This window comes from Carcharhinus amblyrhynchos, chromosome 5 (assembly GCF_965287045.1).
Source record: "Carcharhinus amblyrhynchos chromosome 5, sCarAmb.v2.hapA, whole genome shotgun sequence".
Classification (NCBI taxonomy): domain Eukaryota; kingdom Metazoa; phylum Chordata; class Chondrichthyes; order Carcharhiniformes; family Carcharhinidae; genus Carcharhinus; species Carcharhinus amblyrhynchos.
Window position 1 is genome coordinate 82,272,784 of NC_137328.1, and position 24,365 is coordinate 82,297,148.

Genomic DNA, 24,365 nt, shown 5'->3' on the forward strand with positions numbered 1-24,365 from the left:
CCTAACATAACATGTTGATAGCTAAAAACGTGATTAATGAAATAAGTGTTACTGGATGGTGATCAGAGCAAAGTGATTGGTTCATCCCTTGCCTTCTTACCTGAAGACCGTAGTGGCCTCTCTGCTGAAGCTAGGAAGGCTCTAGGACTAATCTAGAGAGACGGTAGGTTTAAAACTGAAAATGAGAACTACCACTTGGTGAATTTGTGGAACTCACTACCCCTTGGCACGATGCAGCCTGAATCATTAAATGGTTTTAAAAAATATAGGTTAAAAGGGATTTGGGGAACAGGTAGGGAGGTGGATTTGAGGCCAGGATGAGATCAGCCATGACCCGATTGAATGGAGAGCGGGTTCAAAGGGCTGAATTGCCGACTCCTGCTCCTAATTCCAATGTAACGCCTGTCAATACGAACTTGAGGATAAAACCTGGATCATGCTGTGAAACAATGGCATAATATCATGGTACCTAGTGTCAAAGTTATAACCCAAGGTATCTTTAACATTGTAAGTATGCTGATACACAAATATGAAAACAATGCACAAAACTAACTGCCCTATTGGCTAAGATCAAGTGTAATATCGACATGCTGTACTTGGTTGAAGTCATTAGATTACATTTTCGCTTCATTTGAAGCAATTTTTAAAAGTGGCATCTCGACCTTTTGGTTAAGATGCAAATGAGAGCCTTGGAAGAGGAGCTATGCCTACTCCAATCAGCTGGGATCGTGTAGATCGAGCCCAAGAGGTGAGAGCCCTGTCTTGTCAGCTTGGATCAGGAATGTCTCAACTTGATTTGATTGAATTGGAATATAAATTTAAAAAAAAATCACCAAGACAGCAAAAGGCATGCTCCACAAGTTTCACCAGAGACAAGAATACAAATGTATCAATTTAAGTAATAGTACTGGTATCTTGCAGCATGGTGGCACAATGGTTAGCAATGTTGCCTCAAAGCACCAGGGGTCCGGGTTCAATTTTGGCCTTGGGTCGCTGCCTGTGTGGAGTTTACACATTCTCCCCATGTCTGTGTGGGTTTCTACCAGATGGTCTAGTTTCCTTCCACAGTCCAAAGATGCGCATGTTAGATTGGCCATACTAAATTGACCCGTTCTGCACTATAGAGATTCGATGATCTTAATGCACTGATATGCATTTTCCTAGCAAAAGTCCAATTGCAGCAGATACAGTACAAGCCCATGTTCCAAAATGTCAACAAGTGAAAAATCTTCTAGACAAGTCTACACAAATTCAGATACCTGCAATTATAATAAAAACTAACAAATCAATATGCTAGCATCAGTGGATAGATTAAAGTTAAAGGGGAGGCAGGACTGTTTCAAAAGATGGAGCACAATTTCTAAAAGTTTGTAAAATGGTCAAAAATAGATCTACCTATTCTCCGTCTACCTAGAATCCATCATCTGACTTCAGTGTTTAAACTACCAGCCATTGGTACAGTTCAATAATCTCAAATGAGCCAATAACATTACTCTCCTGACACTTAACTCTATTCTCAAATACTGGTGCCCCTTGTCTAAGGTACCAAGCAAGAGATTGCAGGACAGATAGATGCCAAGTAACCTCGTGAGCTGCTGCAGCACACCTAGGTAATAATACATAGTGTTGATGGTGGCGGAGCTCAATCAAGCACACTACTTTGTCCTGGGTGACGTCAACAGTTGGACTCATACAGGCCCGCACTGAGCTTTCCATCATATTCCAAAGTCAAGAATGTCAACAGTGAGGAAAAAAAAGTGTGTTGAAAACTGCACTGAGCTAATTAAAATGGTTAAATCTGACATGGAATGCTTGTTACTCCCCTGAAGAACTTTACTAGGTTGATATCACAAAAATAAAAACATACCACAAACGTGAGAGTTTCTATTGTGAAGTAACTAAGACATGTTGAATATCCAACGTCCAGGGCTACTTGCAACAACAGACACAAAAAATTCTTGTCACTGAAGCAACCATCTACAAACAATAATGCAGCTTCAGCATGATACAAATCAAATGCAGTGTGTGCTCAGTAACAATTTACTCTGAGACAGCCTTTCATCTTGTAAAGCGATGGTTTGTGCCATGAAACTTAAACCAGGCAGCTTGACCCTGATCAGGTCATATAGAATTGCATATCACCCAAAATCATCACTTTTAGTTCTCAAAAGTGACCAGTCTACCTCAGATTACCCTTGAAGGAAAAGGCATTTCAGAAAGTTGGGAGATTTGATAGAAGTATTCAGAATCATGAGCGTTCTAAAAAGGATAGATAGGGAGAAACTGTTCCTGTCGGTGGTAGGTGAAGAAGGTGGCAAAGATTTAAGGTCTTTGACACAAGAAGCTATGGCGATGTGAGGAAAGCTTGTTTCACACGGTGGCTGGTTTGAATCTGGAACGCGCTTCCTGAGAGTGTGATGGAGACAGATTCAACTGAGGCAGTCAAGGGAAAATTGCTTCAGTAGTACAGGGCATAGGTGACACCACTCAGAGTACAGTGGATGTTTAGCTCTCCTTGCTTCTGGAGTGGCACACTTACATTGGAAACAGTTCAGAGGAGGTTCAATAGGCTGATTCCTGGAATGAAGGATAGGAAATATTGAGCAGGTTATGGTTAAACTCATTGAGATTTAAAAGAATGAGAGGTGATTTTACTGAAACATTAAACATTCCAAGGAGCCTTGGCAGGGTAAAAGATGAGAGAAATGTTTCCCTTTGTGTGGGAACCTAAAACTGGGAGGCACATTTTAAAAGTAAGGGATCTTCGAGGAATTTCTTCTCATAGCGGGTTGTTAGTGTTTGGAATAAAGCAGTGAATACATTCAAGGCTGAATTAAATAGATTTGTGTTCTATAAAAGGAGTCACTCATTGTGGTAGGCCATCGGGAAAGGAAAGTTAAAGCCATAATTAGGTTGGCCATGACCTTATTGAATGGTGTGAATCAGGCTCGGGGGTTACTCCTGCTCCTACTTCTTATGATCTTTTAACCTTATGTTAGACTGCCCCATCAGAAGAATCAGTTTATTTATTTCCTCCGTTGCATGCTAAAAGCACCTTAAACACATAAATTTGATCACCTCAGTTTTTTTATTCTCACTAGAGTACAAGCCTAGTTGCCCTCAATTTAATCATCTTTACCAGTTGAAGCAGATGGGAAAAAATGTTTAATTGAAATCAGGTTGTGCATAATTTGAAAATATAACAAAAAAGTAACACAAGAATGTTAAATATCAAACGTAAAAATAAAATGATTATAGAGTCGATATCATTTGAACATTCTTGAGTCAATAAAGGTCATTTAACCATTGCATCCATGTCCGTATAAAGTAAATACGGAATCACTAACACTATGTAGCTATTGTTCAGTTGAGAGTACTTTCACCCATGTCAGAAAACTGTGGGTTCATTCACTCCAGCACAAAAATCTACACTGACAGTCCAACACAGTAACAAAGGTACTTTTGCATGGTCAGAGCTGCCATTAAATTGAAAAGAAGCAAGATGTACCTCTGGTTTCCTGGTCTTATCTCGCAATCTACATCACTAAAATAAAACACAGGTTATCTGATCATGAGAGCTACTGTTTGGAAGAGCTTGCTGCATGCCATTTGGTTGCCTGATTTCCTACAATGACCAAAAATACAAAAAGCTCATCTGTTCTGATGATAATACCGTTGAAATGGAGATTCTGGCTTGTCTGCCTTATTCCTTAACTGAGGTTTCCCATTCAAAGCTGAGTCCTGTAATGTTTCTCATCCACCTTAACGTCCTTTTTCATATCTTATACATGTTTTCTCTCCCCACAGATGCTGCCAGACCTGCCAAGTCTTTCCAGTATTGTGTTACTGGATCAAAAATACTTGATCAGTTGTAAAAAGTGTCACATTATTAAGGTCATGTTGGACACAGGCCTTTCTTTCTTTTAAATGCTTGCTTACAAAATGAAGCAAAACAAAACACTGACCAGAAATTGGTATAGTCAGAATCAGCATCAAAACCCCAACTGCAGATGGTGCAATATAACAGCGACATGTCTCTTTTGTTTTGAAAAAATCATCGTTGTACAGCACCACACTCGCACACTATTTTGTTGTCGAAGACCATTATTAAGCTTGTAGTTATCAACACACCATCTAAGTTCAGAAACATGTGAATTTCGTTAGAAATTATTTAGGAACTCATTTAAAAACCACACTGTGAGCATTTCCTTTATTTGACCCAGAAATTTTTCAAGTAAACTAAACTGTTTCAATAAAACATCAAACGTGGGTTTGTGCTGTCTACATTACTTAAATGCCACTTCCCACAGTTTAACAACAGAAAAGGGCGAATGATTTTATTTCTGATACTTAGCCAAATATTTCTCAGCTGAAACTATTATTAGCTATTGGTTAGATTGCCTTCTTCCTATATAAAATTGTAAAATCTTCCCAGTACCTCAAAATAGCAATTCAACAACTTCTAGTCCTATTTTCGGTTCAACTGAGACAGACAGCCTAAAAGGGCCAAGAGCCAACATAAAGTTACTTGCAATTCTAGCCAATAGGTGAACCACACAGCTCAAAATACAAAACCGCCAGCTTGAGACTGTAAGCAAAGTGGGTGATTTCTGAGGAATTTCTACCCTACATACATGTCGAAAATTTTTTTTATTCTTGTGTGGAGTACACTATGCTGTATTTGCAAATAGGCTCCTTTTTTAAAATGGTTTTCTCCAATCCAAGATAGCTGGAAACAATTAAACCATCCTATGCACTTTTTTGGAAGCTTAAAAGTTATAATTTAAAATATATTAGGAAAGTCACATGCTCAAAAAGAATCATGTTCAAATAATTATGAGAAGCAAATTCCATTAAGGCTTTACATCAACAATTTCATATATTAAAACTTTACTGCTGTGACTAATGTACATGCTGCACTAAGGATGCCTGAACGGGACTACCCTATTGGCTTTTTTAAAGAGAAATCGGAAAAACCTTTTTAAAAAGCAGAACAGTGCAACAGCAAACTGCATGACAGCAGCTAAATTTATCCAAAATGGCCACATAGCGCTTCCTCTCTATCACCTTCCTAAAAATAAAACTATTTGATAGGGTTTGTTTGCTGAGTGCAATAGGTCAGCCAGATTCAACTACTAGCAAACAGGCAACAGTCCTGAAAACATTTCCAACACCACTTAACACAAACACACACACTTAATGAGCATGGGTGGCACAGTAGCAAGCAATGCTGCCTCATAGCTCCAGGGACCAGGGTTCGATTCCCAGCTTGGGTCACTGTCTGTGTGGAGTCTGCACATTCTCCCTGTGTCCACGTAGGTTTTCTTCAGTGTCCTCCCACAGTCCAAAGGTATGCAGGTTAGGTTGGCCAAGTTGTCCCTTATGTCCCGAGATGCATAGGTTAGAGGGAGTAACAGGTAAATTTGTGGAGTTACAAGCATAGGGCTTGGGTGGGATTGTTGTCGGTGCAGACTCGATGGGCCGAATGGCCTCCTTCTGTACTATAGGGATTCTATAATGAGTTTTCAGAGAAGGATGCAGCAATTTTCCACTGGAGGAGCTTTGAGGCACAGTAACAGCAATTAGCTCAACTGTAAAATCAAAGAAGCAGGTTTTATGAACATATAAATTTGACTGCCAGGAAAAGGCAGCTGATCCATCCAGCCTGCTAGTATCACAGAATCAATGCTGGGATTAATTTATCAATTTACATAAATGACTTGAATGAAGGGATGGATGGGATGGTTGCAAATTTGGAAATGACACAATGATAGGTAGAAAGGTAAGTTGTGAAGAGAATACAATGAGGCTATAGGAAGATAATTGATAGGTTGAGTGTGTTGCCAAAGAACTGGCAAATGGAGTATAGTGTGGAAAAATGTGAAACTGTCCATTTTGGCAGGAAAAAGTAAGAGAAACATATTATTTAAATGTGACAGACTGCAGTGTCAGGGTACTGTGTACAGTACTGATCACCTTATTTAAGGAAGGATGTAACTCGGTTGGAACAGTTCAGAGAAGAAATAGCTGGAATTGGGTGTGTTGTCTTATGAGGAAAGGTTAGACAGGCTAGGCTTGTATCCGCTGGAGTTTAGAAAAGTAAAAAGTGACTTGATTGAAACATAGAAATTAGAAGCAGAAGTACGCCATTCAGTCCTTCGAACCTGTTCCACCATTCGTTTTGATTTTGGCTGATCAAATTCAATATCCTGATCCCGCCTTTCCCCCATACCAAAGAAAAATTGCCCTCCAAGCTTGCACCGACCATGCTGCCCAACTGAACTAAAACCCCCTACCCTTCCAAGCATATATCCCTCTATTCCCATCCTATTCAAGTATTTGTCAAGACGCCCCTTAAAAGCTACTGTATCCGCTCCCACTACCTCCCCCAACAGCAATTTCCAGGCACCCACCATCTGTGTAAAGGATTTGCCTCATACATCTCCTTTAAACCTTACACTTTGCATCTTAAACCTGTGCCCCCTAGTAATTGTCTCTTCCACCCTGGGAAAAAGCTTCTGACTATCCACTCTGTCCATGCCTCTCATCATCTTGTAGACTTCTATCAGGTCACCTCTCAACCTTCATATTCCAGTGAGAACAAACCAAGTTTCTCCAACCTCTCCTCATAGCTAATGCCCTCCATACTAGGCAACATCTTGGTAAATCTTTTCTGTACCCTCTCCAAAGCCTCCACGTTTTTTCTGGTACTGTGGTGATCAGGATTGAACACTATATTCCAAGTGTGGCCTGACTAAGGTTCTATAAAGCTGCAACATGACTTTTTTTTAGAACATTACAGTGCAGTACAGGCCCTTCGGCCCCCGATGTTGCGCCAACCAGTGGAACAAATCTAATGGCCCTCTAACCTAAACTATTCCAATGTTATCCATATGCCTATCCACTGACCATCTGAACACCCTTAAAGTTGGCGAGTCCACAACTGCTGCAGGCAGGGCATTCCACAACCTTACTACCCTCTGAGTAAAGAACCTACCTCTGACATCCGTCCTATAATTACCACCCCTTAATTTAAAGCTATGTCCCCTCGTGTTAGCCGTCACCATTCGAGGAAAAAGGCTCTCACTGTCCACCCTGTCTAACCCTCTGATCATCCTGTATGCCTCAATTAGGTCACCCCTTAACCTTCTTCTCTCTAATGAAAATAAACTCAAGTCCTTCAGCCTTTCCTCATAAAACCTTCCCACCATACCAAGCAACATCCTGGTAAACCTCCTCTGCACCCTTTCCAATGCCTCCACATCTTTCTTATAATACAGCGACCAGAACTGTACGCCATACTCCAAGCACAGCCACATCAGAGTTTTGTATAGTTGCAACATGATCTCACGGCTCCGAAATTCAATCCCTCTACCAATAAAAGCTAACACACTGTACCCCTTCTTAACAACCTTATCAGCCTGGGTGCCAACTTTCAGGGGTCTATGCACACGTACACCGAGATCTCTCTGCTCGTCGACACTACCAAGAGTCCTTCCATTAGCCCTATATTCTGTACTCCTGTTACTCTTTCCAAAGTGAACCACCTCACACTTTTCCGTATTAAACTCCATTTGTCACCTCTCAGCCCAGCTCTGCAGCTTATCTATGTCCATCTGCAAATGGTAACATCCATCCTCACTGTCTACAACTCCTCTGACTTTGGTGTCATCAGCAAATTTACTAACCCATCCTTCTATGCCCTCATCTAGGTCATTTATAAAAATGACAAACAGCAGTGGCCCCAAAACAGATCCCTGCAGTACACCACTTGTAACTGAACTCCAGGTTGAGTATTTCCCATCAACCACCGCCCTCTGTCTTCTATCAGCTAGACAATTCCTGATCCAAACTGCTAAATCACCCTCAATCCCATGCATTTGCATTTTCTGCAGTAGCCTACCATGGGGAACCTTATCAAACACTTTACTAAAATCCATATACACCACGTCAACTGCTTTACCCTTATCCACCTCTTTGGTCACCTTCTCAAAAAACTCGATAAGGTTTGTGAGGCACGACCTACCCTTCACAAAACCGTGTTGACTATCCCTAATCAATTTATTTCTTTCTAGATGATTATAATTCCTCTCTCTTATAATTCTTTCCAAAACTTTGCCCACAAAGTTTTTATAAATATATAAAAAGGAAGAGGCTGGCTAGGGTGAACGTTGGACCCTTAGACGATGAGAGGGGGGACTTAGTGGTGGGGGATGGGGAAATGGCTGAGGCCTTGAATACCTTTTTTGTTTCGGTCTTCACAGAGGAGGACGTGAATAGTTTGCCGGGTGTTAGCGATGGAAAGATGGTAGGAAGGGAGGGCCTGAATGACATTATTGTTACTAGAGAGGCAGTGCTCAACAGACTGGAGGGACTGATTGTGGACAAGTCCCCAAGACCGGATGGAATGCATCCGAGGGTTCTGAAAGAGATGGCGGAGGTAATAGTGGATGCCTTGATGATTATTTTCTAAACCTCGCTGGATTCCAGGGAAGTGCCGGAAGATTGGAAAACGGCTAATGTTACGCTGTTGTTTAAGAAGGGTAGCAGGCAAAAGGCAGGGAATTATAGGCCGGTTAGTTTAACGTTTGTTGTAGGTAAAATGCTCGAATCCGTAATCAAGGAGAAAATAGCGAGGCATCTTGAGGAGAATTGTTTGATAGAGCAGACGCAGCATGGTTTCGTTAAGGGGAAGTCGTGTCTGACGAATTTATTGGAATTCTATGAGGATGTGTCTAGTGCGGTGGATAGAGGAGAACCGGTAGATGTGGTCTTTCTTGATTTTCAGAAGGCATTTGATAAGGTGCCGCACAAGAGGTTGTTACAAAAGGTTAGGGGGCATGGAGTTGGGGGTAGGGTGTTAGCGTGGATAGGGGATTGGCTGTCAAATAGGAGGCAGAGAGTGGGGGTCAATGGGTGCTATTCGGATTAGCGGTTGGTGACTAGTGGAGTGCCCCAGGGATCGGTGCTGGGACCTCAGCTATTTACCATTTATATAGATGATCTGGAGGAGGGAACCGAGTGTATGGTGTCGAAATTTGCTGATGACACAAAGATTGGTGGAATGGCAAATTGCGCGGAGGGTGTGGAAAGTCTGCAGAGGGATCTAGATAGGCTGGGCGAATGGGCCAGGAAATGGCAAACAGAATTTAATGTTGGCAAGTGTGAAGTTGTCCACTTTGGTAGGAATAATGGTAGGAAGGACTACTATTTACATGGCGAAAAACTGCAGCATGCTACAGTGCAGAGGGACCTCGGGGTCCTTGTGCATGAGTCGCAAAAACCCAGCCTGCAGGTGCAGCATGTGGTCAGGAAGGCGAATGGGATGCTGGCCTTCATAGCGAGGGGGATTGAATATAAAAGTAGGGAGGTCTTGCTGCAACTGTATTGGGCATTGGTGAGGCCGCAGCTGGAGTACTGTGTGCAGTTTTGGTCGCTGCATTTACGCAAGGATATTTTGGCCTTGGAGGGAGTGCAGAGGAGGTTCACTAGGCTGATACCGGAGTTGAGGGGGTTGAGCTATGAGGAGAGGCTGAATAAACTAGGCTTGTACTCGTTAGAGTTTAGAAGAATGAGGGGAGATCTCATTGAGACGTATAAGATGATGAATGGGATGGATAGGATAGAGATGGAGAGACTCTTCCCGCTCAGAAAGGACAGTAGGGCTAGAGAACACAGCCTCAAGATAAGGGGGGGGCAGTTTAGAACGGAGTTGAGGAGGAACATCTTCACTCAAAGGGTGGTGAATCTCTGGAATTCTCTGCCCGTTGAAGTGGTGGAGGCTACCTCGCTAAATATATTTAATTCACAGGTAGATAGGTTTTTGATAGGCAAGGGGATTAAGGGTTATGGGGAGAAGGCGGGAAAGTGGAACTGAGCCACGACAGATCAGCCATGATCTTATTGAATGGCGGGGCAGGCTCGAAGGGCTAGATGGCCTACTCCTGCTCCTATTTCTTATGTTCTTATGTTCACAAGAAAAGTAAGGCTCACCGGTCTGTTATTCCCAGGATGGTCTCTACTCCCCTTCTTGAACAAGGGGACAACATTTGCAATCCAACATTGCTGGACAACACTTGCCAATATCCCACCATCCCTTTAGCCCTAAGAGCTAGATCTGATTCCTTCCTGAAATCAAACTATGTTTTGGCCTCAGCTACTTTACATGGTAGTGAATTCCATAGACTTACCACTCCCTGGGTGAAGAAATTTCTCCTCACCTCATCCCAAAAGGTTTGCCCCTTATCCTCAAACTATGATCCCAATTTCTGGACACTCTCACAATCATGAACATTCTTTTTAGAACATAAGAACATAAGAAATAGGAGCAGGAGTAGGCCATCTGGCCCTTCGAGCCTGCCCCGCCATTCAATAAGATCATGGCTGATCTGTCGTGGCTCAGTTCCACATTCCCGCCCTCTCCCCATACCCCTTAATCTCCTGAATCAATGAATGGCTTCAAGAGGGAGACAGGTAAATTTCTAATAAAAAAAGGGATAAGGGGATATGTGGAACAGGTGGGAAGTTGGCGGGGGGGGGGATTTAAAATGAGAAAGAAATTAGCCGTGATCTGATTAAATGGCAGAGCAGGCTCGAAGGGTTGAACTTGCCTACTTCTCCTTCTAATTCTTATGTTGCTAAGAAAATAAAGCACAAACTATTTATAGAGATACCACTTCAAATTAAAAATAACTAAATCAGAACAATTAATTATATGTATTAATGTTCACAGCATTCAGTGCTTCCATTGTGGCTATTTTTGTTTGTTGTGAAGATATTCTGGAACTTACAAAATCAACTTGTTTTGAGCAAAGTAATAACCTTTGTTTTGAATCAGTGACCTCTGGTAACCAGGTTACTGTGGCTTAATGCAATTTCAGGAAAATTAATTAGACAGAGATCCTAGGGTCAAGCAACAGACTGCAATTGAAACATACTTATTTCAACATCAGACTCCTGTATGTGATGGAAGGTGTGGGAAAGAGATGTAACCTTGACATGGACTTTGGACAGCTCAGATTGAATTTATACCCATCAGTTTTATGATAGCTAGCCTGTCAACAATCTATTCACCTGTCCAAGTCAATGCAACCCACCAGTCAGCACAATGTCAATTTCTAATAGAATTTGAAGTGATTTTAATATCAGAATATTTTCTATGTGATGACAGAGGGTTGATTCCGGTGACAAAAATCCGACTTTTGGTTTGGAGAAAGTTCAGCTATTCAAGATAGATTTTGCTGCTTTTGTCACACAGTCAGCATATCAGGCAATTTGATTTCTCCACCCAATTTCCAGTAAGGTGTCCAATTTATTGAAAGTCATCTTCTTTTCCATTTCCTCTTAGCAGTTAGGGAAGGAAAAGTCTACCATTAAGTTACACATCACTTACACTGAAAATGCACTTAGATCTCAAGCAACGTTGCATCGAGTCAGCTACTAGATTGTCCATGGAGTAGGTTTTGGGAGTCTGTTTTGGGAACAGACTCCCCCATTATTCCTCTCTGTGCAGAGACACTTAACTCTGCTTAATATTTCCTCAAACAACACAGCAGAGTGCAGCATCTCTTCAAATCTGCATCACATACCATCCATTAATGTTTTAATGTGCTGAAACACTCTCCATTTTTAAAAAGCTTATAAACAGCACTTAGTCCAATTGCTAGCCAATTCTACTGACCTTAATGTACTTTAAAACCAGATAAAGGAATTCTACTTGGTGAAGCCTGGTGGTGAAAGATAGAACTGGAACTTAATGTTTGTAAAAAGTGTGTAAAGATTATTTTATCAAGAAACACAATATAAAACATCCACCTCTTTAACCAACACAGTTTATAGGAGCATAAATGAACTCCCAGCTAATCACAGAGTCCCTACAGTGCAGAAGGAGGCCATTCGGCCCATCAAGCCCAACCTGTATATAATTAAATGAAGTAACTAACTAGTTATTCTTAGTAAATATGATCATTAAACTATCAAGATTTCATTAAAAGCCATTCTGTTCACTAACGTCCTTCAGGAGGGGAAATTTGCCATCCTTACACGAGTCTTCAGATTCAGCTCTAAAGCTGACTCTTAACAGCAGTTTGAAATGGTCTAGCAAGCCAGTCATTCAGCTGCATCAAGGTGCTACAGTACCATAATGGTTCACAAAGGCACCTCACCACAACCTGATTGAGGGCATTTAGGGACTTGCAATAAACTCTGGCTTAGCCAGCAATGCTCACATACCAAGAACAAATTTTTTAAAAGTGCGCTAGTTATAGAAAATTGTGGTACTCAGTTAACAATTAGCAAATTTTATTCTGGATCCTCCTCATATACTTCCCAAAAGTTAAAACAGTTATTTGTAATTCAATCAGAAGACTAACTTCTATGCACTTAGTAAACATACAAAAAGGAACAAGACAGATATGCTGCAGATAAGGACACCGGGTCACTATAATTCCTACACAAAGCTTTATGACTTTGCTATTGGACTACTGGGGACAAGGCACTTAAATATCCCAAAAATAGAGATCGCAAAACATTTTTATCTGCTTACGTAGTTGAGTGCAAGTGCCCAAACCAATATTAGTTTTATGACTATTTTTTCAAAATGTAATCAAATATATAATTGAAGCTTTTCAGCAAAAGCCATTTTTAAAAATACAGTTCTATATTTTTCACATTGTTCCGGAGAATTTTAAACTCATAATTCAAGACCCAGTCACCGATTGTATCTTTAAGCTGCATTTACACCTCCTCCCTTATCAAGGCTGCTGTATTCTACTCTGCTGGAGAAATATTTAGAATATGTCTTTAACCATCCGAGTTACATAGTGTTGCAAATATCTAGTTCATAATTCAAATATTTTAGAATGAGTTTTAGAAAGTAAAATTTTATCCATTTGAGTATATGAATTATGAGCAGTAGGTGATTTGGCCCCTCAAGCCTTCTCAATAAGATCAGGGCTGCAATAATTTTAACTTCACATCCTTGCCTCCCCTTGATAACCTTTCCCCCTTTATGAAGGATCCATCTATTTCCGAGGATGGAAGACTTTTTCCCCAGGGTCGAAAAATCAATTAAGGTTTAAGGTGTGAGGGGCAAGGTTTAAAGGAGATATACAAAGCAGATTTTTTTTGTTAAACACAAAGTAGCGGATGCCTGGAACTTGTTGCTGGGAGAGGTAGTGGAAGCGGATACAGTAGTGACTTTTAAGGGGCAACTTGACAAGTACCTGAATAGGATGGGAATAGAGGGATATGGTCCCCGGAAGGTTAGGGGGTTTTAGTTAAGTCGGGCGGCATGGTCAGTGCACGCTTGGAGGACCGAAGAGCCTGTTCCTGTGCTATAATTTTCTTTGTTCCTGCTTTGAAGATATTCAGAGACTCAACCCTCAATCATCTTTTGGAGCAAGAAAATCCCTCAGTGAAAAAGTTTTTCCTCATCTCTGTCTTAAGTGGGTGACCCCTTATTTTGAAACAGCAGCCCGTATTTCTTCCACATCCACCCAACAAGTCACCTCAGGATGATATAGATTTCAATCAAGCTGCTTCTCATTCTGCTAAATTCGAGCATATACAAGGATAGCCTGCCCAGCCTTTCTTCGTAAGACAAGCTGCCTGTTCCAAATATTAATCTAGTAAACCTTCTCTGAAGTACTGTCAATGCACTTATATCTTTCCTCAACTAAGGACACTAGTACTGTAAACAGTACCAGATGTGGTCTCACCAACACCTTCATAACTGAAGCATAACCTTCTGACTCATATTCAATTGTCCTTGCAATAAAATATAAAATTCTAATAGCTTTTCTAATTACTTGCTGTACTTGCATGTTAACCTTTTGCAATTCATGCACCAGGACACATAGATTCTTCTGCATCTCAGAGCTTGACAATCTCTCATCACGCAGGCAATATGATACTTTTTAAATTCTTCCTGCTAAATTTATACTTTCCCACATTATGCTCAATTTGCTAGATCTTTGCCTACTTACCTGTATCATTTTGTAGCCACCTTATGGCCTCTTCACAACTTACTTTCCTACTTATCTTTGTCATCAGCAAAGACAATAACCAAACCATCGGTCCCTTCATCCAAGTGATCTATATCAATTATAATGAGTTGATCCCTATGACACACGTGTCACATTTTGCCAACCAGAAAATGGCCTATTTGTGCTGTTTCCTGTTAGCTTTCCAACTTCTATCCACGTCAATGTACCATCTCCTACACCATGAGGTTTTATTTTCCACAATAAATACTTTCAAGTGCCTTCTGGAATTCTAAGCTACATCAACCAGTTCAGCTTTATCCACAACACCTGTTATTTCTCCAAAGAACATCAATAAATTGGTTAAACATGATTGCCCTTTCATAAAACCATGCTGGTTCTGTTTATTAACGTGAAATTATCAAAGCACCCTGTTATAACATCTTTAGTAATAGCTTCTAGTGTTTTCCCAATGACAGATGTTAAGCTAACTTTATTACACTTAAAACTTAGTCTATGTTTATTCAATAGTCAAAGTGGGAACACATGAATTGACTGTCAGGCTTGTGGGGGTCTCCAATTACTTCAATAAAACATTTAAATTCTGTATGTAGTTCTCAAATAAAAAGAGGCTGGGGAAGGTTGTCAACAAGGGAATTCCTTGATGAGGACAGAAATTTGTAAAATCTATTAGCATAATAAAATTATTCTTCTGGATAACAGAATCAAAGGGTTATGTTGAAGGTAAAATAATTAGTTAACATTTCTGTTTTGAGAACATGCCAAAGTATCACAAAAACAGGCTGCGAGGTTAAGGAGGTTCTTTAATTTGATTGGGTGTTTCCTACAAAGATAGTTGCAGCTTTGGCCTAGGTTTAGGCTGCAATTCATTGGATTGAAATTAACAGGAGAGAAATGTTGATGAGGCCTGCACTTTAAGCAGAAAAAATGCTTACTTTTATAGGTCTGCCAAATGCAGGTGGGTCTAAAGCTCAGTTTGAATTTTGTGAGGGCAAATGGCAGCTCAAAGATTTATCTAGTTTAAAGCTGGAAGAAGAAAATGGCAACCCTTAGCTGAAAGCCAGAAGTTTGAACTGTGGAGTGCAGTCGAGAATTTGAAAAAAATTCACTGCTTAAAGCTAATGGAAAGATCCCCATGAAATTTAATATATTGGAGAAAGCAAAAATACGAAGGAGAATTAGATTAAATTCCAGAGGGCTGCAGCATACCTTTGGGTTGGTCCTAAGAGAAAAGTGAATGATTATAACGTATAAGAGAACTCTTGGGACGGAGGAGTGGGGAAAATGAACAGTAAATCACAGTTTATAACTAAGTAGTTGTTATTAATGGTAGCATTAAATTAATAGTGTTTGCACTGTTTAATTCTTTTACAACAAACAGTCAAGTTGGTTTTTGTATGAATGTGTGAAATCCAGTGGAATAGCTCTGTCAGTTAATCTTGGTATGTTCAGATTTCTCCTTAAGCATTAATGGTCCCCAAGGTCATAACAATAGTTACATAAAAACATAAAGAATAGGTGGAATAGGCCACACAGTCCCTTAAGCCTGCTACATCAATATGGTCACAGCAGAACTTCTACGCCAACTTCACATCCTCTCATTGCTTTAATATCTAAGGTCTATTGGCCAGCCTTAAATGTACTCTTGGCATTCACGGCCCTCTGGGGAAGAAAATTCTTAAGATTTACAATCCTCTGAGTGAAGACGTTTCTTGTCCCTGTCATAAATGGCAGCCCCTTATCCACAGACTACAACCACTAGTTCTACAACCAGGACATATAGCCTCTGCATCTATCCTGTCAAGCCCCTTAAGAATTTGATACAATTTAGTGAGATTGCCAGTTGTGTTCTAGAAATCATAGAAACCGTACAGTACAGAAAGAAGCCATTCGGCCCATCGAGTCTGCACCGACCACAATCCCACCCAGGCCCTACCCCCAAATCCCTACATATTTACCCACTAATCTTGCTAACCTCTAAGTAAAAATTAGCTTATCCTTCTATACTTCAATCTCTCCTTATCAGACAGTACCCTCCTTACAAGAAGGATTATTTTAGTGAACGTTTGTTGCGCACCATCTAAGGAAAATATATCCTTTTTTGTGTCCTGAGATTAAAACTGTGCACAGTGCTCCAACTGGGGATCTGTGTAATTGCACGAGGATGATTTTATTCTCATACTTCAACTCCTTGCAATAAAGGCTAACATATTATTTGCGTGTTAACTTTGTGACTCACGTACAAGGATAACCAAATTCCTACAACGATATCATGTTGCACGACTGATCTAGCTCATAGTTGGTAAATTTTCTTGTGCAAAAAACCTTGCATTTATATACTGTCATTAGTTTAGGATAAATGTCCTGAGATGCTATACAGATGCAAAAACAAACAATATGAAACCAGTTGATGGAGAAAGTATTTGGAGAAATAGCCACAAGTTTGTTCAAAGAGACAGGTTTAAAATAGATTTTAAGGGAAAGCAAGGGAGAGTATTCCAGAACTTTGGACATTGCCAAAAGTGAAGTAAAAGAATGATACATAGATAGTCAGAGTAACAGAGCTGGCAGTGAGTTGTAGGGACTGGAAGAGGTCACAGTAGTAGGGATAGGCCTCAAATTAATTTGAGCATGGGGATTTTAATTGATGTAAAAGATTGGAAGCTAATGTAGGTCAGTTAGCATGGGGGGGGGGTGTGGGGGGAATGTTGTGAGGGTACGGACAGAGTTTTCAGTGAGCTCAAGTTAATGGAAGTTGGAAAATGGCAGACTGGTCTGAAGAGCACTGGAATGTCTGTGTCTGGAGGAAATAAAAGTATGATTGAGTGTTTCAGGAGACACGCCAAGGCAGAGGCAGAGACAGGTGACATTACAGAGCTGGAAGGTAGCAGATATTCTGCTAGAGAGGATATAGGGTTGAAAGTTCAGCTCGGGGTCAAAGTGGATGCTAAGGCTGAAAACGATACAGTGCAGAATGTCCATGAGTAGAGGGGGGGATAGAATCAGTGGTACAGTCTTGGGTCAGCATTAAACTACATGGTCCAAGTCCGGACACCAGGACAGAGAAATGCATGGAGTCTATGTGCAGAATACATCACTGACTTTAGAATCTTTATTGGTGCAGATCAAAACAGGCCGATTTAACTTGCACGTTTTTGATTGCGAAGTTTGATTAGCTCATCCCCTTAGGACGTAGGAGCTAAAAAGACTATTTGCAAATATGCAATCACACAAGGAGGCATGTTTCCTACAAGAGTTTTTGTAGACTGTCTCTGGATCAGCAAAGACCAAGAAACAGCTGCATGCACCGATGCTTCACATTGCCAGGGACCCAGGTTCAAGTCTGGCCTTGGATGATTCTGTGTGGGGTTTGTACATTGTCTCAGCATGTTTCCTCTGAGTCCTTCAGTTTCCCCTCTCAGTCCAGAGATGTGCTGGTTAGGCGAATTGCCCCTTAGTGTCCCAAAAGTATAGGTTAGATGTATTGGTCATGGTAAATATGTGGGGTTACGGGAAGAGGGCAGGAGAGGGGGCCTGGGTAAGATACTCGGTCAAACAGTCAGTGCAGACTCAATGGGTCAAATGGCCTCCTTCTGCACTGTAGGGATTCTATGAAATTGGAATAAAAGAGATGCAGAAGAACCCTGTGCAATTATAGCATATAAAAACCGTAACAACCATGAATGGAACTCCATCTTCAAATAACAAAATGATCAGAACATGTTCAGTTTGTCAATACTGTCAATAATTGGTCATAAGGACAAAGATTGCAAGTGACATCTGTTCCTATTAAATCTATAACAGCTGTTTCAATATACATTTGTTCAAGTTCGACCCATCAGAAGATTTACCAGCAGGATTATAAAGAGATCTACATGTTGGATCAGAGAGTATCAGCAATACAAATGAAATAACATTTGAAAAGGTAGGTGGGGAGTGATGTTTCATACAAACAAGTTAAGGCATACAGTCCCAAGGCAATTAATCTTACAATGTAATCTTGGAAGGGGATTCTTTATTATTCTCCTTACAAGCCACGATGATGAAAAGGGAAATACAGTAAGCTGATAAAGCATGCTGGAGAGCTAAAAAGGAAGGAAGGAAATCTCAAGTGATGACAGATTTCCTGAGGTTGGAAAGTGCATCCTTGCTCATCTTAAATAGGATGCTCATCCAGAACAGAACCAGCTAATATGAAAGCAGGTGCTGACAGCTCATGACTTGTATTCACTGTGACGCATTAACCAGAGGCATTTTAAGTAATTACATATATGGCCTGATGCTGGTCCCTTCTAGCAGTCTGAATTAAACAGGCCTTAATTAATAATAGCATTCTGGATAATTGCCTATTTGTGTGTGTATGCGAGGGGAAAATCAGGCTGATTATATTATGTTATCACTGTGAAGAGAATCATTGTTAGCTGGCAGTTGGAAAATGGGCTGTAGATGAATCCTATTCTTGGCACCACCTGAGCAAGCTCAGAAATGTACCGGTTTAGTTTGAACATTGAAACTGTTGACGTGTGTGCCACAAGCAAAAACAAATTCCATAAGCATTTGCAACATTTGCTGCCGTAGAACCTGCACAACATATTCACATAGGTGCAGATTTCATTAGTTCTGACAACTTAAAATAGAATTGGGAAGGGAAAGCAGAAACCAATTAACCAGTCGTGCGCGCTAAACAGGTTTAGCTTGTAAACAAGATAATACCCATTCTCTTGCTATTTGAGAAGTCTCTATGGTTTCAGTAATAATCTGTAAAGCTTCTCAACTAAAGCCACTCCATCGCTATTCAAGTTCATTGTAAAAGATAAAATTTTACCTATTGCCATCTTCATCACATTGAAGATGCAGTGAGGACCAGACATCATTCACAAAGCATGCAGTTCTTTCAGATATTTATTTTCTACCTCCTCTCCACCATAGTCCACCACCCTCCAACACACACACACACACACACACACACACACACCTCCCCATCCCATCAGCTACATCCCAACCCAAAGTAGCACATGACTTGCTATCAGGTCTCTGGAAATGCCACTTAGTATATCAGCGATTAAAAAAAAGAGACAGTGGGTAATCAGTTCCATGATTGACAGCAGGCAAGACAACATGCAGGAGATGCTTCGACTGACAGTGAAAAGAGGACAGAATAGAGAGGATCTTGGTCCAGTACCTTCAGAAACCATTACAAAGAAAAGTTAACATCTTTCAGTCTTTCTGAATAACCAAACATAGCTCACTATTCATCTAGTTGGTTAATTTATAGAACTTTCCAGCTGACAATATAATCATTATTGCATGTGATCCACAGCATAATAGGAAGCTATTGCTAAAACAAAATCACATTTCAATACAAATTCTCTCTCTATTTATATTAGAAAAGGCCAAATATATCAGTGTCAAGACTTTATATCTTGGTTTGGAACTTTCTTCCCAATATATGGTTGAACTTGAAGACTCATTCTTTGAGCAGGCTTGGAACAAGTCTATGATCCACAGATCAAACACTTGTGCCGCCCTGTGTTCTGATATTGTAATACATAGAATTCTAAGTTTCTACCAGCATTTTAAATAAAAAGCCCGATGTTAGTTTTTAGAAAACGTAAACTGTTACATCATACATGTTTTAATTTAATTCCAAACACTGAACTTTTACACAATAAGCATTTTTTTTTGTTTTACCTACTTCATAAAGTTACAAGCATATTTTCAAAATACATCAGCAAAAATAGTATTGTGGCTTTGCATTTATTCCTACAGCCCTGTCATGCAACTTGAGATAGAAGACAAATAGAACAATTGTGTCTTGCTCGAGTGATGAAGGATGGTACTGGCCAAATGCCAATCTGGCTCAAAATGTCATATGGTGTACAGTTACATGTCCCAAATGTCATCCTGACTTTCAGCTACCTTACACATTACACAATTCAATACTTTGTTTGCAGCTAATGGATGTAGGGAGCCAAAGCAAGGTGACAGGAAGTTACCTTTTAGCACCTGAAGTTTCAGACACAGCAAGAATGAAGTAGCCTCCAGGACTTCTGCCAAACTAATTCTAAAAACAAACCTTCTCTCCATCTTAAAGATCAGGCGAGATAATTGCTCAATGTGCAGCACCATTCATGACTCCTCAAAGGCTGAAGTTGCCTGTGTCTAAATTGAACAATATTCAGGCTTGGGCTGATAAGTGGCAACTAACATTCATACAAGACAAAGGCCACCTATAATCCTCAAGTACAGTAGGAGATCATTCGGCCCATTGAGCCTGAATTTACAACAATCCCACCTGGCCCTATTCCTGTAACCCCACGTATTTATCCTGATAATCCCCCTGACACTAAGAGGGCATTTTGTTTAGCATGACCGATCCACCTAACCCACACATCTTTGGACAATGGGAGGAAACCAGAGGACCTGGAGGAAACTTACTCAGACATGGGAGAACGTAAACTCTACACAGACGATCATCCTAGGCCAGAATCAAACTGGGGACCCTAGCGCTATGAGGCAGCAGGGCTAGCCACTGTGCCACCAAACCACCAATTGCTAGATTCTTTCCAACAAGATAGTTTCAGCAATAGTACTGCCAGATTCTAACATCATTATGACGGGTACCACTGACCAGAAACTGAACTGGAACAGCCATATTAATACTGTGGCTACAAGAGCAAATCAGAATTCTTCACAGAGTAACTCATCTTCTCACTCCCCACAGCCTGTCCACCATCTACTAGGCACAAGTAGGAGCGTGATAAAATAATTTCCACTTGCCTGGCTGAGTGAAGCTCCAGCAACATTCAAGAAGCTTGACACCATCTAGAACAAAGCAGCCAACTTCATTGGCACCCCTCCACCAGCTTAAACATGCACAAACAATACACAGTGACAGCAGTGTATACCATCTACAAGATGCACAGCAACAATTCACTAAAGTTCCTTTAACAGCACCTTCCAAAAGCAGTAGATGCATGGGAACACTATCACCTTGAAGTTTCCCTCTAAGTCACACAACGCCTTGATCTGAAATTGTACAATCGCTCCTTCCCTGGATCAAAATCCCAATTCCTTTCCTAATGGCTTTATGGGTGCTCCTGCAGCACACAGGCTACAGTGGTTGAAGATGTCAGCTCACCACCACCTTCTCAACAGCAACAGGGGATGGACAATAGATGCTGGCCTAGTCAGTGATGCTCATGTTCCATGATCAAATAAAAAGATTACAGGTGCCTCAAAAGCTACATTTTTGGAGGAATGCTGGAGGCACACCTAACTAACAGGAGGACAATAAAACCATGTGTTAGACAGTGCAAGGCGGCCCCTTCAGATCAAAGAACTTGTAGAGCAGCAGTGAGGAAATTCTTGGGCAAGCTGGTTAAGAACAAGAGTGAGTGCGTGTACAGAGCTGCATCACTGGAGCTGGAAAGCCGCCAGCAGTCCTAAATTTCTCCCCATGTGTGCAAACACTATCCGTCTGACATTTACTCAATTTATTTTGATGAACAAAATCCAGAAACCAAGTCCAACCTCTTCATCCAAGTTCTTGCACGACCTAACGTACTGGGGTGGGGGTGGGGATGGGGGAGGGAAAGGACATGGGAAAAATCCCTCAATGTAAAGGTTTTCAAATGGATATCAGGAGATTCAAAATTAAAAGCTGAAAAATATATTGATGAAACTAGCCAACAATTTGAGACGTGAAAGGACTGTGTGGGGTTGATTTATTTCGCTGCTGCAATTAAACAAGTTTTGTTACAAGGTAGTTCAATCATGGTTGACCTTTATACAGTTTTATTGCATCTCTTAGCATCACACAGCCAAGAAAAGGGATCACTGTGCCCAGTCAGCCAGTTTTTATATTCCACATAAGCCTACTCCCATTATAATTACCTCCCCCCCATCTACTCAACCTCTGTCTTTATTAAAAATACAAATGAACCATTCAGTCCTCAAGCCTGCCCTGCCTTTAATGGCAAACCTAATGCCTCAATTTCACTTTCCAGTCTACTTGCTAAATTCTTCAACTTCCCCAAATGATCAAAAATCTACTGATCTCCATCTTGAGTAATCACAATGAAGAACTGTTCAAACTATGTGGGATAGGCAATATTAAAAAAAACTGAGTAAAATTCAATTTTAGCCCTAAAATAATTAGCAACTTTTCCTAAGGTTGTGTGTCCCATGTTCAACATTCTCCAAGCAAAGAATCTCTCAGTGAGTCAAGATCATTCAGAACGTTTCCACGGGATGACTGTTTATTCTTCTAGACCCTAGAGTGTATAGGTCCAATTTAGCTTAGCTTAATTCCAGGAACCAATGAAGAATTGCTGTCCCACCTCCAAGCCAAATACATTCTTTCTTGGATGTGGACCAGATTGGCACACACTACTCCAGGTAATGGCTCACCAAATAATTGTGTAACAAGGCATTTTTTTTACTCTACATACTAAAAAGCAACACACAATTTGCCTTCCTAACTGCTTGCTGTACCAGCATGCTAATTCTGTGCTCCTTACAGAATACATCCAAGTGTCTATGAGCACCAACATTCATTTACTAGCTTCATGCCTTTTAAGAATAGGAAAGCAGAATATCTTTTATGACAAAGGGAAAAATCTCTCACTTCCCCACGTTATATTCAATCTGTCACTTTGTTGCCACTGACATATCTTCTTGCAGCAACTTTCCATCCTCACAGCTTGCATTCCCACGAGCTTTGAATATGAAGCTTCGGAACACTACTCTTGGCTGCTTTGTCGAAGTCATTAATAGATTGCAAATAGCTCAGTCACCTGCACTAATCCTTGCAGCAATCCACTAATTAGAGCCTGCCAACTTGAAAATGCCCAATTTATTCCTGTCCAATATCTAATTCTCCGTCCACGTTTATAATATTACCCAACTCAATAGGCCCTTGTATAGACTAAAAGCATTGATAAGGATACCTTAACAAAAATGTTTAACATTTTTATGACAACTGATGTCAAGCTAATTGGTCTGCAGTTCAGCTTTCTCCCTTCCTTCTTTCTTTCTTGAAAATTGGTGTTACTTTTACAAATTTCCGATCCACAAGAACTGTTCTAGAATGTAGGAAATAATGCAAAATCATAACCTGCGTATCCATGATCACTGTAGCTGCCTCTTTTAGAGTTTGAGATATTAGGCTATCAGGTCCTGGGGGTTTGCCAGCTTTAAATGTTTAAAACATTTTTCCAACACTTTTCCTCTATTGATCTCAGTTTCCTAAGTTCTTCCTCTTTTATTAGCCCCTTAGTTCTCCTCTATTTCCGATATTCACTTCTCCCTCATATATGCATGTGGATTCCATTTAAGTGCATCATTGCGTAAAGCAACACTATTACATAGAAAGTGCAGTAATACAAGCAAGCACGAAAGCCATTTTGATCACAGCAATATCTCTCAACAACAGTAAGGCAAATGATCAATTAATCTGGTTTTCAAGATAATAATTAAGGAATAAATATCAGAAACACCAGGAAATCTCCCTTCTCTTCTTCAAATCCTTGCTTGGAGTAGAACATCAATCTAAACAACTGGAAGAGACAATTAGGCTTTGGTTTAAAATTGCATTTAGAAAGGTGCAACTTCTTTGACAACATCAAATTTAGTCAGTACTACACTACTGGAGTGTCAGCCTAGATTCTGCGCTAAACCAGAGTAGTTGAAGCCGTAACATTCTGACCTAGAATCCAAGCTAACACACTCGTATTAATACTTACACACAAACTGAAGAACCTGAGATTACTAGCGTAAGTAGGTTTATTGAATTGCAGAAATGTAACCCTGACTGCAACCCGACCAAAAGTTGAAGAAAAATTGATTTGTAAATTCATGGAATGGTCATATCAAATATATGTCCATTCGTATTGCTGACTTCAATGTAATCAACATATTGCACAGTTACTTTGCAACTTTTCAGTGATCAATACGCCCAATTATACAGTGGAAAGGCTACAGTGTACCCAAATGACAGCAAACAACACATTGTATCTATAGTGTAGCACAGCTGCCTCACAGGACCAAGGTTCAATTCCAAGCTTAAGACATTGTGCAAAACTCCACACATATTCTCCGTGTCTGCATGGGTTTCCTCCTGCGCTCCGACTTCTTCCCACAATCTGAAAAACGTGGCCATACTAAATTTTCCCCTCAGTGTACCCGAACAGGCGCCGGAGTGTGGCAACTAGGGGATTTTCACAATAACTTCATTGCCGTAAGCCTACTTATGAGACTATTAAAAAATTTAAACTTCCCAAAGTGCTTCACACAATACATAGGAATATTATCAAGCCAAATCTGACAAAGTCATAGATGAGATATTAGGTCAGATGACCA

General features: G+C 40.5%; 1 protein-coding gene across 1 annotated transcript in view; it reads right to left on the reverse strand.

The window, feature by feature from the left end:
- lnpep (leucyl/cystinyl aminopeptidase) overlaps positions 1 to 24,365 on the reverse strand; it is a 100,343-nt gene that overhangs the window by 71,401 nt on the left and 4,577 nt on the right. The window lies entirely within an intron of this gene.